At 32.2% G+C, this 13253-nt stretch overlaps 1 pseudogene; it reads left to right on the forward strand.

Moving 5' to 3' along the window:
* The first annotated feature begins 9192 nt into the window (after positions 1-9192).
* Positions 9193-9311, forward strand: LOC145246231 (5S ribosomal RNA; annotated as a pseudogene).
* Positions 9312-13253: the final 3942 nt, after the last annotated feature.

Genomic DNA, 13253 nt, shown 5'->3' on the forward strand with positions numbered 1-13253 from the left:
ATTTTAGAAACATATTCATCCATGAGAGTAAATATAAAAGTTAGTTTCTAAAATAGGTGGTTGTATCAACGATATTTAGTTGTGCGAATTGGATGAGGTCATCCCTAAATTACGCTAATTTGTGTCCATCTGAAATGACTACTTTTTTAGTGCATAGTTGAAATAAGAGATTACGCATCACTGAATCATCATATAATTTCTTATTACTCAAAGAAATAGTACGGTAAAACGGTTTGATATTTAAGTTAGAACATTTTGATCGGCATTTTTTGGTTTAGAGGAGACATTCCCGATCGAAGGTTGAGTTTGAATTTTCATATGTAGAGCTTCAGCATAGGAAAGAACTGTTATATGAAAAATTTCATGTAATTAATTTACAAGGTTCCTAAAATAAGTTCCAAAACAGTTTTTTTTCTACTGGCATTTACATTTTTCGTAGAGGGTTCCAAATTCAGTATGTTATTACTGTACATTTTATAAGATGACATACCACTTTTTGTAATTTCAGATTCAAATGAACAGTTTCAATAGGAATTGGAATGCACCTTATAAAAGGCTGATTGTGGTAGCAGGTTAATGAAAAAGTGCAGTCTTGACTTGATGATTCCGTTTAAACATAGGAAAAAATCCACAGAACCTATGGGATCATTTAAATTGATTTGGTCTATCTTGCATGAAGCGAGCATGAATTTTTGATGGGCTTAAGATATTACAGGAAGGCGGGAAGTCGGTGTGGGTTGGTTAGAGGTGTTGGAAGTAGTAATGGTGTCAGAACCGTGCAGGTATAGTAGTAATGGTGTCAGAACCGTGCAGGTATTGAACAAATAAAGAATTTTATTTATATGACTCGCCATTTATCTATAAATAAAATAATCGCACAGCTTGATGTCAGTGTGTGAACTGCATATATGATTATACGCAGGAAATTGAAGACACGGTACATTTGCTCGAAAATTGTCGAAGATTGTTCCCAAAGAAGTACAGACGGAAAGACGTTGTCGTGTTATTCCAACACATTAGTCGACCAATGATAGACATTAAGACACTCTCTTCCCTCTCTATAGTCAATAGTTTGCTCCCTGTAACATTTTACGGTGTCGTTTAGAAACAATTGTGGATGTGAAAATGGCTGGAAAAGTCTGGAAAATTATTGAAAGCTTTTTGTACATTATGTGTAGTATAAGTTATATGATTGTCGTGCCGGAATTAATTGCGTTACTTACTAACAAACTGGTCAATACACGATACATTCAGAAAAAAAAAAAAAGTTAATGCATGCGTCTATATCCAGTGAGCCAACAAAGGTTTATCGTTGGTTTTACGACCAATTCACATTTTAGTATGGTTTTGTTGATACATTTTTTAAGTTATTTCCGTGTCCAGTTTTCCTTATAACATTTAAAAATGATACAACACTGGCAAGCGAAGATTCCAAGTATGCACTGACAAGAATTCGCAATAACACCGACAAGCGTTGATTTGATATCCAACATTGATAAATCCAGTTAACTTTGTTAAAATATTAGCAAACAAAGAATAAAACATATTTTTTGTGAGTACTATTTAGACTATTATTATTATTATTATCTTGGTGGTTTTTTATTGTTTTTTTTCAAAGAATAAATAAAAAAAATAACCAAGATGAGAATAATAGTAATATAGTACACTCAAAAGATAAATTTTAAATTCTCATCTAAAAAATACACATTCATCATAGGAAGGAAAAAACATATCGATGTTATTTGGCGAGTAATTACGAACATAAGGTGAATTTAAAGAGCTAATATTGACAAACAGAATTATAAGCGTATTTTTATACTGAAGAAACCTCAAGATATATTTCTATTAATTTTATACATACGCAGAGACAATCATACCTAGAAATGTTTTCATTTACAATCTTGTTTTATTGATCTTTCAGGTAAGCTGAAACAGTCGATAATGCAGCTGGAGGGGTAAATGTTTTGTGTGTGTGTTTTTATTTAGCTGATAGCACTGACGTCATTGTCTAAAAAGGCACTTGAAATTTATGATATATATATATATATATACATACATATGTATATATATATAATATAAAGCTGAAGTGGAGTGTGTGTGTGTATGTGTGTGTGTATGTGTATGTGTGTATGGTCACCAATAGGGTCCTATAGGGGTGACTATTTGAAAAAGAACTGATTACATATAATGATAGAAGATGTATAGAGACAGAGGAATGCGTATGTTTGATCGGACATAACGGTGGTTCATTAAAATTGTGGGGTTGCGTTCGCGCCTGGTCCACAAAGTATGGAAATAAAAAAAATTAAAAGTAAAAAAAAAAAAACGTTTACAAGTGTTTTTCATATAGATGTACATAATAAGTTGATAAGTATTTTTTGACTTAAATAGGGATGGTATGATAAAATTATCGGATATGCGTTCGCGCCTGGCCTCCATAGAATGGAAATAGGCACACACTTTAATAAATACTTTTCATATCTATCTGCGTAAATATACTTTGATGATTGTGTTTCAGTTTGAAGAAATATGGTATAATAAAATTATGGGGTGTTCGTTCGCGCCTGACCTCTATAGAATGGAAATATGTCACAAAGTTTAACAAGTTTTTTTAATATAGATCCACAGAATACTGTGATAAGAGTTTCAGTGTGAACATGTATGGTATAATAAATTATGAGGTTTATCTATGTTATATTTACTTTCATAATATTTTGCTTGGTTTTGATACACCCAGATTCGAAGCTATCTCTTTACACCCATCCTTTTAATAACCTATCATACTTTAATAAATCAGAGTCCATTTTCTGTAGGCTATTTTAAACCCAGTCAAAGACGGATACTTTTGCTAGTATATATATATATATATATATATATATATATATATATACACACATATATTACTAGAGAATAGACATTGAAAAATAAAAACGAAATCTTCATGAAGTAAAATATAGGTAAGCTTGTTCTACGGCCGACAAGAAAGGGTGACACCCACTGCTAGTCTATCAATAAAACACAAATCGTCATGAGCTTTTTAGTTTACAAATTTATTTTAAAAAACGGTGTTCGTATTTTTCTTACTTATAAAATTTAACATTTCTACGTTTAAAATCACAAAATTACCTCGTATGTAACGCTGCCGTACAATCTATCGTAATTACGAGACGGTAGCGCATAATTTAGGCAAAGGTTGAAAATGATATCGTCTGTTTGATTGTATTGCAGTATATTCCGCTCGCGATTTGGACGTAGGTTGGCATTTCTTATAGTACCAAATTTTCTGAAATTGGATATCCCGCTTCTACCTAAAGCGTGAATATCTGACACTTACAAGAGTTACGAGTGCACGTTTTCACACATTTAACTCATTTTCATGATAAAGTTATACTCCCCAGAATTTTCCATTAGCTTTCCTAACCCATATCAGATATAAGGAAGAACAACATAAACGGCTCTGTCATTTTAATGGTGTACTACGAAGGAGAAACTCTCTCTCTTTATATTTATATATATATATATATATATATATATATATATATATATATATATATATATATATATATATATATATATATATATATATATATATAAAGAGTGAGTTTCTCCTTCGTAGTACACCATTAAAATGACAGCGCCGTTTACGTTTCATTATATCTGATATGGGTTAGGAAAGCTAAAGGAAAATTCTGTGGAGTATAAATTTACCATGAAAATAAGTTAAATGTGTGAATATATATATATATATATATATATATATATATATTAACTGTGTGAATATATATATATATGTGTGTGTGTGTGTGTGTGTGAACGTGTCCGTGTGTGTGTCTGTGTGTGTGTGTCTGCGTACATTTCCCTACACAATAACTCTCTCAATTTTAAGGCTACAGACTCGGAATTTGATATATAGAGTACTAAGATTTTGAAATATCTTTGTGGTCGGTCTTCGGCCAGAATTTCTGCTGTTAAGGGGTCAAATTTCTACGATTTGACCTTTTAGAACTCTACCAAACTCCACCGACAATTTTGGGTCTAAACACTTGAAAGATTAGATATGGGTTCAAATGCAACTTAATAACTTGATTCGAGCCCCAAACAATAAATATAAGGGAGGTCATAATAGGAGTCGAATTAAAAAAAAAACGCACATTTTGCTCAACATACACCTCCAAACACCCGGGCAACGCCGGGCTGACATGCTAGTACTCCTATGAATTCGTTTCTCTTTTGTGTGTATTGATATTCCTATTAACACCCTCTTTTTTATTTATTTAAAAAGAAAATAATATTTTCTTATATATGGGGTGTAAATTTGCATTCACTAGCAAACGATCTAGCTAATTTGCTTACTCTTTTAATTAATTCCCTATTAGTTGATTCGGGTTTCTAATGCGATGTTGATATTTAGTTAACTATTACGTGTAATTATATTCATGCAGATATTCTACATGAGTTATACTTGCATAACATTTGCGTTAAAAGTTTATAGTAAACAGAAAAGTGTTTCCATATATATATTGCGTATACGTATATATTTTAGTTTAACAAATTTTCCCTACTAAACTCCTCCTAGAACTTTTGATCTACAGAGATGAAACTTCCTATATAAGGTATTTGAATCAATGCAAAACTTTATATTTGGCTTTAAGCCCGGAAAAATCGGCGCAAATATGTGAAAATTAAAAAAAAAAAAATTAAATATGCTAAGTGAAGGTCGAACGCCGGCATTACGAATGCAAAACCTAGTAGCTATTGATTCATGTTTTAATGTTTAGCCTTACAGTGACCATGTTTTCATAGTCCAGTCATTTACGGAAGGGGCAAAATAGATCGGGAGCTGAAGATTCTGGTTTCGATTCTCGATGGTGGCGCATGAGTTCTTTTTATTATACGTTTTAAATCATTACTATATACTGTATCCAATCTCTCTCTCTCTCTCTCTCTCTCTCTCTCTATATATATATATATATATATATATATATATATATATATATATATAAGTTAAAATGTATGTCTGTCTTTTTCTCTATGGTAGTTAAGGAAGACTAATATACAGAAAGGCATTACTTTATATATTGACACTTTTTAATATATGCATATGCATATGGCCTTATCAACAGTACATAGGGCCCGAGCAAAAAACGGGCTAAACTGCTAGTATATATATATATATATATATATATATATATATATATATATATATATATTGCTCTTGCATCTCTTTGCACTTTTACTTACTCTCTCAATAATACTTATCTACCTCAATATATTATTTCTCTTTTAACACCTCTCTCATTCTCTCTCTCTCCCTTTCTCTAGATTCATACACACACAGGCATGTATGCATATATGCGGATGTGTTTATACTTATCGGAATAAATTATCCCACGTGACCTGTCACAGCCATCACTCTATCAGTATCTGATTTAATCGATAAACATATTTCCCCACAAATGTAGGTCTATGGGTATTCACTTTGGTTTTCAAAAATCTTTTGAATGTACGATTTAGCCTAAACACTTAGGATAATCGGACATTTTCTGTGTAATCAGGGTAATTCTCTATAATGCAGACCTGATGGCGTACGTAGATGAGCATTTCAATGGCTCATACTTGATTTGACATCTCTGCAAATATTAGCGTCGTTGCTCCGTTAACGAAATCATCCCTATCTACTATGGCTTCAGTTTGACGTCAGACATCGGCATCTATATCATTTATGTAGCTTAATGTTTATTAGCAGTCACAGAGTTAAATAAATATCTATGTGTAAACTCACAAATAAAAAAAGTGTAAATACTTAGTCATTTATCCTACATGTTTCTCCCATTCCCTTACAGTTATGTATCAGTCTCTACCACTGTCTCTCTTTCTTTCTCACTCTCTCTCTTTATATATATATATATATATATATATATATATATATATATATAATTTTTTTTTACTGTAATAATTAAATACCATTACTATTATATATAAGCATGTATATATATATGTATATATATATATATATATATATATATATATAATTATTTTACCTATACTAATTAAATGCCATAATACTTATATCTATTTATATATCTATCTATCTATCTCTCTTTATATATATATATATATATATATATATTTATATATATATATATATATATATATATATATATAAGTTCGGTACTGTATCAATATTGTCTTTCTTTTTAAAATCTTCATGGACACTATAAACTTCACCCTTTTTACAAGGTGTTCACGACTTATCAAGGCCCGGGAACGACTCAGGGATAAGGATTATTTAAAGTACAGTACTTTAGTGTGGAGATTTAATAAAGTGTCTACTTAAAGGGGTGGTTAATCAGGAATTAGTAAACGTTGGACATGAAGACATCCAGGTTGTAGTCAGGTTGGAAGCAGGCAGACGGAACAGAGTGCCACAACCGTGCAATTCTAAGAAAGAAACTTTGTTCATGGAATCTACGTTTTGATTTAGGCATAAATAAAGAGTGGGGAATGTTTTTGACGGTGGATTCAGCTAAACGACTGTTTTTCGTAAAATATTGGTGAGGGGGGACCAGAGATTGGAGTTCAGGCGGCCACCCCCTATGGAAATAACGATAAAACAAAGATAGGTTTTCAACGTCTCTTCTGTGGGAGAGAGGTTGCAGGGAAGAGAAAAGGGCATCCCACTAAGCCACGGAGTCTATTTTGTACTCTGTCAAGGCAGGATAGGCTGTTTTTAGTAGCTCCTGCCCAGATATGGCAGCAGTATGCCATCCTTGGACGTACTTTGATTTTATATAGATAGAGAATTGCATCAGTAGTGAGATATCTTCTGGAGCGGTACAAGGATCCCACCATCTTTCCAGCGACCTTGCCAACAGACTTGATGTACGTGTTCTATTTCAGATCACGAGTAAAGGTCAAGCCCAGAAGCTTGTCAAAACATGGGGCTCCTCCTACCCGAGAGCCATCCATTTCAATTGATGTCAGATGGGGATCAGAGCGTTGACGATGTAGAGGCAGGCGTTTGGTATTAGATGCTTTAAAGGTAACCAGCCACGTCTACCACGACTGAACCACGCCATTGATCAGCTACTTTGCATTTAACAGACTGGGCATATAGCTCTCCTGCATTTTTATTACTCTTTTACAATGGTTCCTAGCGTTCCTGAAAACAGCTTTAGTCTACGTGCATCTATTTTGTTGGTTGCTATGGAAAAAGTGATTTCTGTGCGCGAAAGCAGCACATTCTGGGGAGAACCATGACTAGCTGGTAGGTTTTTGTTGGAATTGTTTAGATGGTATGAATTGGTCTATGCGTACAATTAACCATTCGGTCAGATCTGATACTATAGAGAACACATCCTTTTTAAACATGAAATTCAGAGGTAGATCAGATATAAATGTACGGAAGCTATCCCAGTCAGTCATGGAGTATCGGTATACAGTATGGTGGAGGGGTAGGCCTGGGGGCTTATTACATTTAATTTTTATCTTAACTGATACGACGGAGTGGTCGGAGGATCATAGAGGAGAAAGAACGGAATATGAACATAGCTCAGTAGTAGTTTAGAGAAAAAGGTCTAGAAGACTGGCATATTGACCTGTAGTATCGGGCACACGGGTGGGCTAGCCAACAATCTGAGTGAGGTCATAAGCAATGGCAAAATCATGACAGAACCTCCCCTCATCGTCCGTCTTATTTGAATGGGTCAGCCATTCCACGTCATGGACGTTGAAGTAACCACAGATGTGGATGTTAGCAGAGGGATGTGCAGACAGGATGTGGTCTATTTTCTCAGATATGCTCTTAAAGATGGTAACTCCGCTGTTATGGGGCCGATAGGGGACACATATAAATGCAGTGGTGTAAGCAAGGGCAACCCGAAGCAGATATAAGGTAAATTAGGATCTTCTCTAAAAATATCCCTTCCAAATAGGAAGTCATCTTTAATGTAGGCACATATTCCATGCCCATGGCGATCTTGGGGGTCAGATTTCGATGTTAAGTTAGAGTATCCGTTGATTATGAACTCATCTAGGGAAGTGGTCGGCTCTATTCCAGTTTCGCTTGGAAAGAATACGCCCGGTTTTTTCTTCTGGTTAATTGGGTTTCAACCTCTGGAAGGTTGGAACGTAGACCCCTGATGTTGGAGAAGGAGACATGGTAGTAGGGGTCTACGTTGGAAGATGGGGTTCTAGGTTTATTCGAGTTTGTTTTTCTGGAGATGTTTCATGTTGAGGTTTTAGTATTTGTGGAACAGGTCGGCATACTAGTTAGATCACGATAGAGAGGGAAAGTAAGAGAGAAAAGGACAGGCATTTTTTTTGATAAAATCGTTAATATTACAATTTTCTTGTATCGATGTTCCCGAAAGATGCATGAATAAAGGATGCATTTTAATAACTGATAATTAATACTAATATTAAATGAGGCTACATTATTTCGTTTTTACTCATATTTACTTGCCAATCTATATTTTAAATAATAGCATTCCCAATGATGCACGTGTAATATATATGCAATTAACACGAACTTAAATATCCCACTAATTTCATTTGATTATAAACGTATTGATCTATTAATATACATTATGTTAATATAATATCTGTCTGTAATGCTTTTTCTACTATTATCTATATATGATTCATTAAAAATCTTTTTCAGGTGTATATGGATAACGCTTTACTTGAATAATCCTTTGGACAATATGTCCAATGATTTAGAAAAACGAATTGTTATTGTAGGGCTATTCGAATCCGGAAAGTCTGCAGGAGCCATTGCGAAGAGCTTCAATGTGAACCGAACGTTTGTGTGGAGAGCACCAAACTGTTTCAGAGTGAGATAAGCATATTTGTTCTATCTTCGATGGTAAAATCTCAGCTTACCACCATTCCGATTTGGAGGGTCATAAAAAGAAATGTCAAAGTCCCAAAATAAATCATTCGTTACTCTTCTAGAGCATTCACCAAGCGTTTACAGCAGGTTAATGATGCACAGGTTGGTTACATTGAATAAAGATTGGTTACGTGGAATCTGGTGATGCAACTGTATATACTTACATTTCGGTGATCTTTATTGTTTTATTTCTCCAATGAACACAAACAAAGTTTGTAACGTTAATTATTGTAAACCATGAATTTTAACAAGATGAAATACATATTGAATTATAACATAGTATATAGCACGTATAGTATATATACGGCATAATCACGTTGACACAATGGTTCCCGTCAGATCACCGAAGTTAAGCAACGTTGAACCTGGTTATTACAAAAATGGGTGACCAATTTGGGAAGTCCAGGTACTGTATGTAGGAGAACGTTGACACCTCCCTGCAAAAAGTTGCAAAAACCTAACGTCGCCATCTCCCCTAACGGAGATATACATGCTACTGAGAACCGCTTGTGAATGTCATACTCACATGAAACTTTCTCCTTCGCAGGAAGCCGGTTAAACCCTGAATAGGGTTGGTGCTGACTACACACACACACACACACACACACACATATGTATATATTTATGCCACCAGTTTCTAGCTTAGTAATAAGGATGATAAAACAAGGTGGGGGATAAAAATAAAATATTTAAACAGTTAAATAAAGCATTTGTTCGTTATCCTGATTCTTTTCAATCGTTTAAGATAAACCAGACTATATTAATAAAGGAAATCGAAAACTATATTAGCAATGTATAAAATGTATTTATAATTACATATAATAAATTTATATACATAAAAAAATGTATATATGTAAAAATAAAATATTTTTAACCTTTATATATCTAATTTTAAATAAATAAGATTGTAAATATAAAAAATATTAATTATATTGGGGGTGATAAGTAGTTAAATGGATTAATCCAAAGCTTATAAGTACAAGACTGATAAATTAAAAAATGTATCCTTTTTACATGTGGAAATTGATGAATCGCACAGGTAAGAAATTCATGTTTATACTATGAAAAGGTTAGTAATTGCAATTAAGAATAGGAAATTGGATTAAAATTTTTTGTAACATATCTTCTTCCTTAGATTAAGGGTGGCGGTGTTTGATCAACACTGCTGGGGAGCCATGAAGTAATATACTGTTTTGTTTTTAAATCCCCGAAACAGTGTTTCATGGTAAACAACCGATGATCCCTTGAAAAATAAAAAAATTGGTATTATAGTAAATTCGAGAGAGTTGATGCAGTGATTGCAGGTGATTAAATGACTTACTGACTAAGTGTTTTTTTTTACGAATGATAAAAAGTGATTTTTTGTGTAGTTTCAAATGTTAGAAAACTTCAAAGACTATATATATATATATATATATATATATATATATATATATATATATATATATATATATAGCACCCGGACAAAATAGTGTGTTACATAAAGTCGTATCGAAATATTTTTTCCTTTTCGTTTAATTAAACAATATGTTTTTCGAAGTCTGGAATTGTTATATTTAATACTTCAAGTAGTACCATAGTGTATTCTAATTGATTGAATATTTGTAATTTTGCATTGAAAGTCTTTCTATACTATATATACCAGAGATTAAAAATGTATGGAAAAGTAGAAGAAATAAATGCGATCTAACCAAAGAAAGCAGTGTCAGATTTTATAAAGTATATTTATTACACACACAAAGTTTGTCATATGTATAGTATAGTGAACTTGATTTAATAGATATATGTGTACACATTATCGCCTCTTTTACGAAAATAATAACATATTTTTGACTCAGACTTTTATATGATATTTATGCTAGATAACACCATTTTTCTAGTGCAAATATATATTACATATATACAGTACATACTTGGTAACGGTTGCATTAGGATGCGGTTTTTAAAGATTACGATGTAAAATACGAAGTTTCTGGTCACTGATGTCAGTATTTACCAGCACTACGGTGTTATTTATAATGTTATTTGATCATATAAATGAGTACTATATAATATACGGTACTAATTTTAAATTCCGTATTCCGGGGTTCTATTATATATATATATATATATATATATATATATATATATATATATATATATATGTATATATATATATATATATAGAGAGAGAGAGAGAGAGAGAGAGTGGGAGAGAGAGGGCATCCATATAGTAAGCCTATATATATATATATATATATATATATATATATATATATATATATATATATTTCATGTAGTACATATTAAATGTCCGCACGTTGTCTCTCAGCGGTTGTATTTTGAAACGTCGGTAACGGTCAGTTGGCTACGCAAACTTTACGTCAGAATACAACCGCTGAGAGACTAATAAATGCGATTTTGGAGTGTTAGCTCTCTCTCTCTCTCTCTCTCTCTCTCTCTCTGAATGGGGTTTGGTAAGGATAAATTTGCATGAGGATACGTTCCTCTATAGCAAAATTTTGACTTAATATCCAATATCAAATAGCATTCACAACCCAAATAAGGTGGCCCAGCACACCTATATTAGAAAGCACTGACGTGATAGATTAATGGTTCACCTTCTCATGTTAGTGTTACCCAGAGTAATATCAAGGTGTTTATTATTCTACCAAACTAGATTAATTATTTTTTTCTGGAATCATACAGGAAAACTATAATATAACATATTTAAATACCCAAATGATCAGAACGATTGTTTTTGCTCTATATTTTACTTTATTTAACAGACATATTGGTTTGTTTGGGTTTTTTTAAGTGACTCTCCGTCTGCAAAACTTTAGTAAGAATTTCTGCGGTGCGCTTCGTTAAAATAATGACTCGTACACCATTACCAATTTGTCAGCAGATTATTAGGCTTCGAGTGAAAGATAATATGTAACCACTGATAATTCTCTAATAATAAAATCTTTCTTGGTTTTGCAAACAAACATTTGTTATGATCTCAAAGAAAATAGCAAACAATACATTGAGTGATGAATCGAATTTTTTGTTAATCGTTTGTCAAAAAGTACTTGATGAATTGTCGCCTAAATGCCTCAAGGATAGGGTTAAATTCGGTAAAAAGAAAATCAGGGTTTGTAGGATGATATCAGACGATGCTGTTAGCGCTTTAGGTGTCAATATAATGGAAGGTAAAAACAAAAAGTTTATAAGCAACTAGTAGAAGATCATAACAAGTTAAACTAAGCAATATTCTATATTTATGCAGGATATGCCCCATGTCAAAAAGTTAACGTTGTGACAAATTCCTTAAGACAGGAGTAATTACTGTTATGGGTGTGCCACTGCCAAGCCCAGATCTATTGAGATCTATTGAAAAACTTGTGAAAAACTGTAGAATGTTGTAAATCCAGATTGAGCACTTATTGAAGAATGGAATAAGATAACTGGTCAAGTTACCAATAAATTAATTCATAATGCGGTCGGATATGCCAGGATGAGATTGCTGTTAAAGGATTGACACAAAGATTAAATAAATTCTGTACTTGTTATGATATTCGAATATTTTGTCAATCGTTCACATCAATTAAACTGCCGTGAGTTTGATGTAAATAATTCAATGAATATTTATAAGCATCACAAATAAAACTAAAATGCAAGAGAATAATTATTATTCTCGTATTCATTATCTATGCAAATTATAGAATGTAAAACTACTTAGATAAATGGTTATAATACTAAGAATTGCGTTGTGAACATTATGGAACAAATGTATATCTACCCATATATCTCTCTATATCTCCGTAAATACACACACACACACACACACACATATATATATATATATATATATATATATAGTATTTATATTTTTCTATATATTTATATTCATGTATGTAGTTATATTTATGTATGCATACCTTTGCAGTTATACACACACACACTTATATATATATGTATATATATATATGGATTTATATTTATATACATATATATATATTAAGATTTATATTTATACATATATATTTGGATTTATATGTATATATATATATATATATGTATTTATATTTATATATATATTAGGATTTATAAAATTATCTCTACTTCATATATATATATATATATATATATATACATATATATATACATACTAGCAACAGTACCCGTCCTTGATTGGGTTACAAAACCACCCTACAGAAAATGGACTCTGATTTATGAAAGTATGATAGGTTATGAAAAGGAAGGGTTATCAAAACCAAAGCAAAATATTATGAAATTAAAAATTGAATAGATGCACCCCATAATTTATTATGCCTTACCTGTTTACACTGAAACACTTATCACAATATTCTGTGGATCTATATTAAAAAAAACCTTG

Source organism: Euprymna scolopes, chromosome 23, assembly GCF_053919585.1.
Source record: "Euprymna scolopes isolate OS-2025 chromosome 23, ASM5391958v1, whole genome shotgun sequence".
Classification (NCBI taxonomy): domain Eukaryota; kingdom Metazoa; phylum Mollusca; class Cephalopoda; order Sepiida; family Sepiolidae; genus Euprymna; species Euprymna scolopes.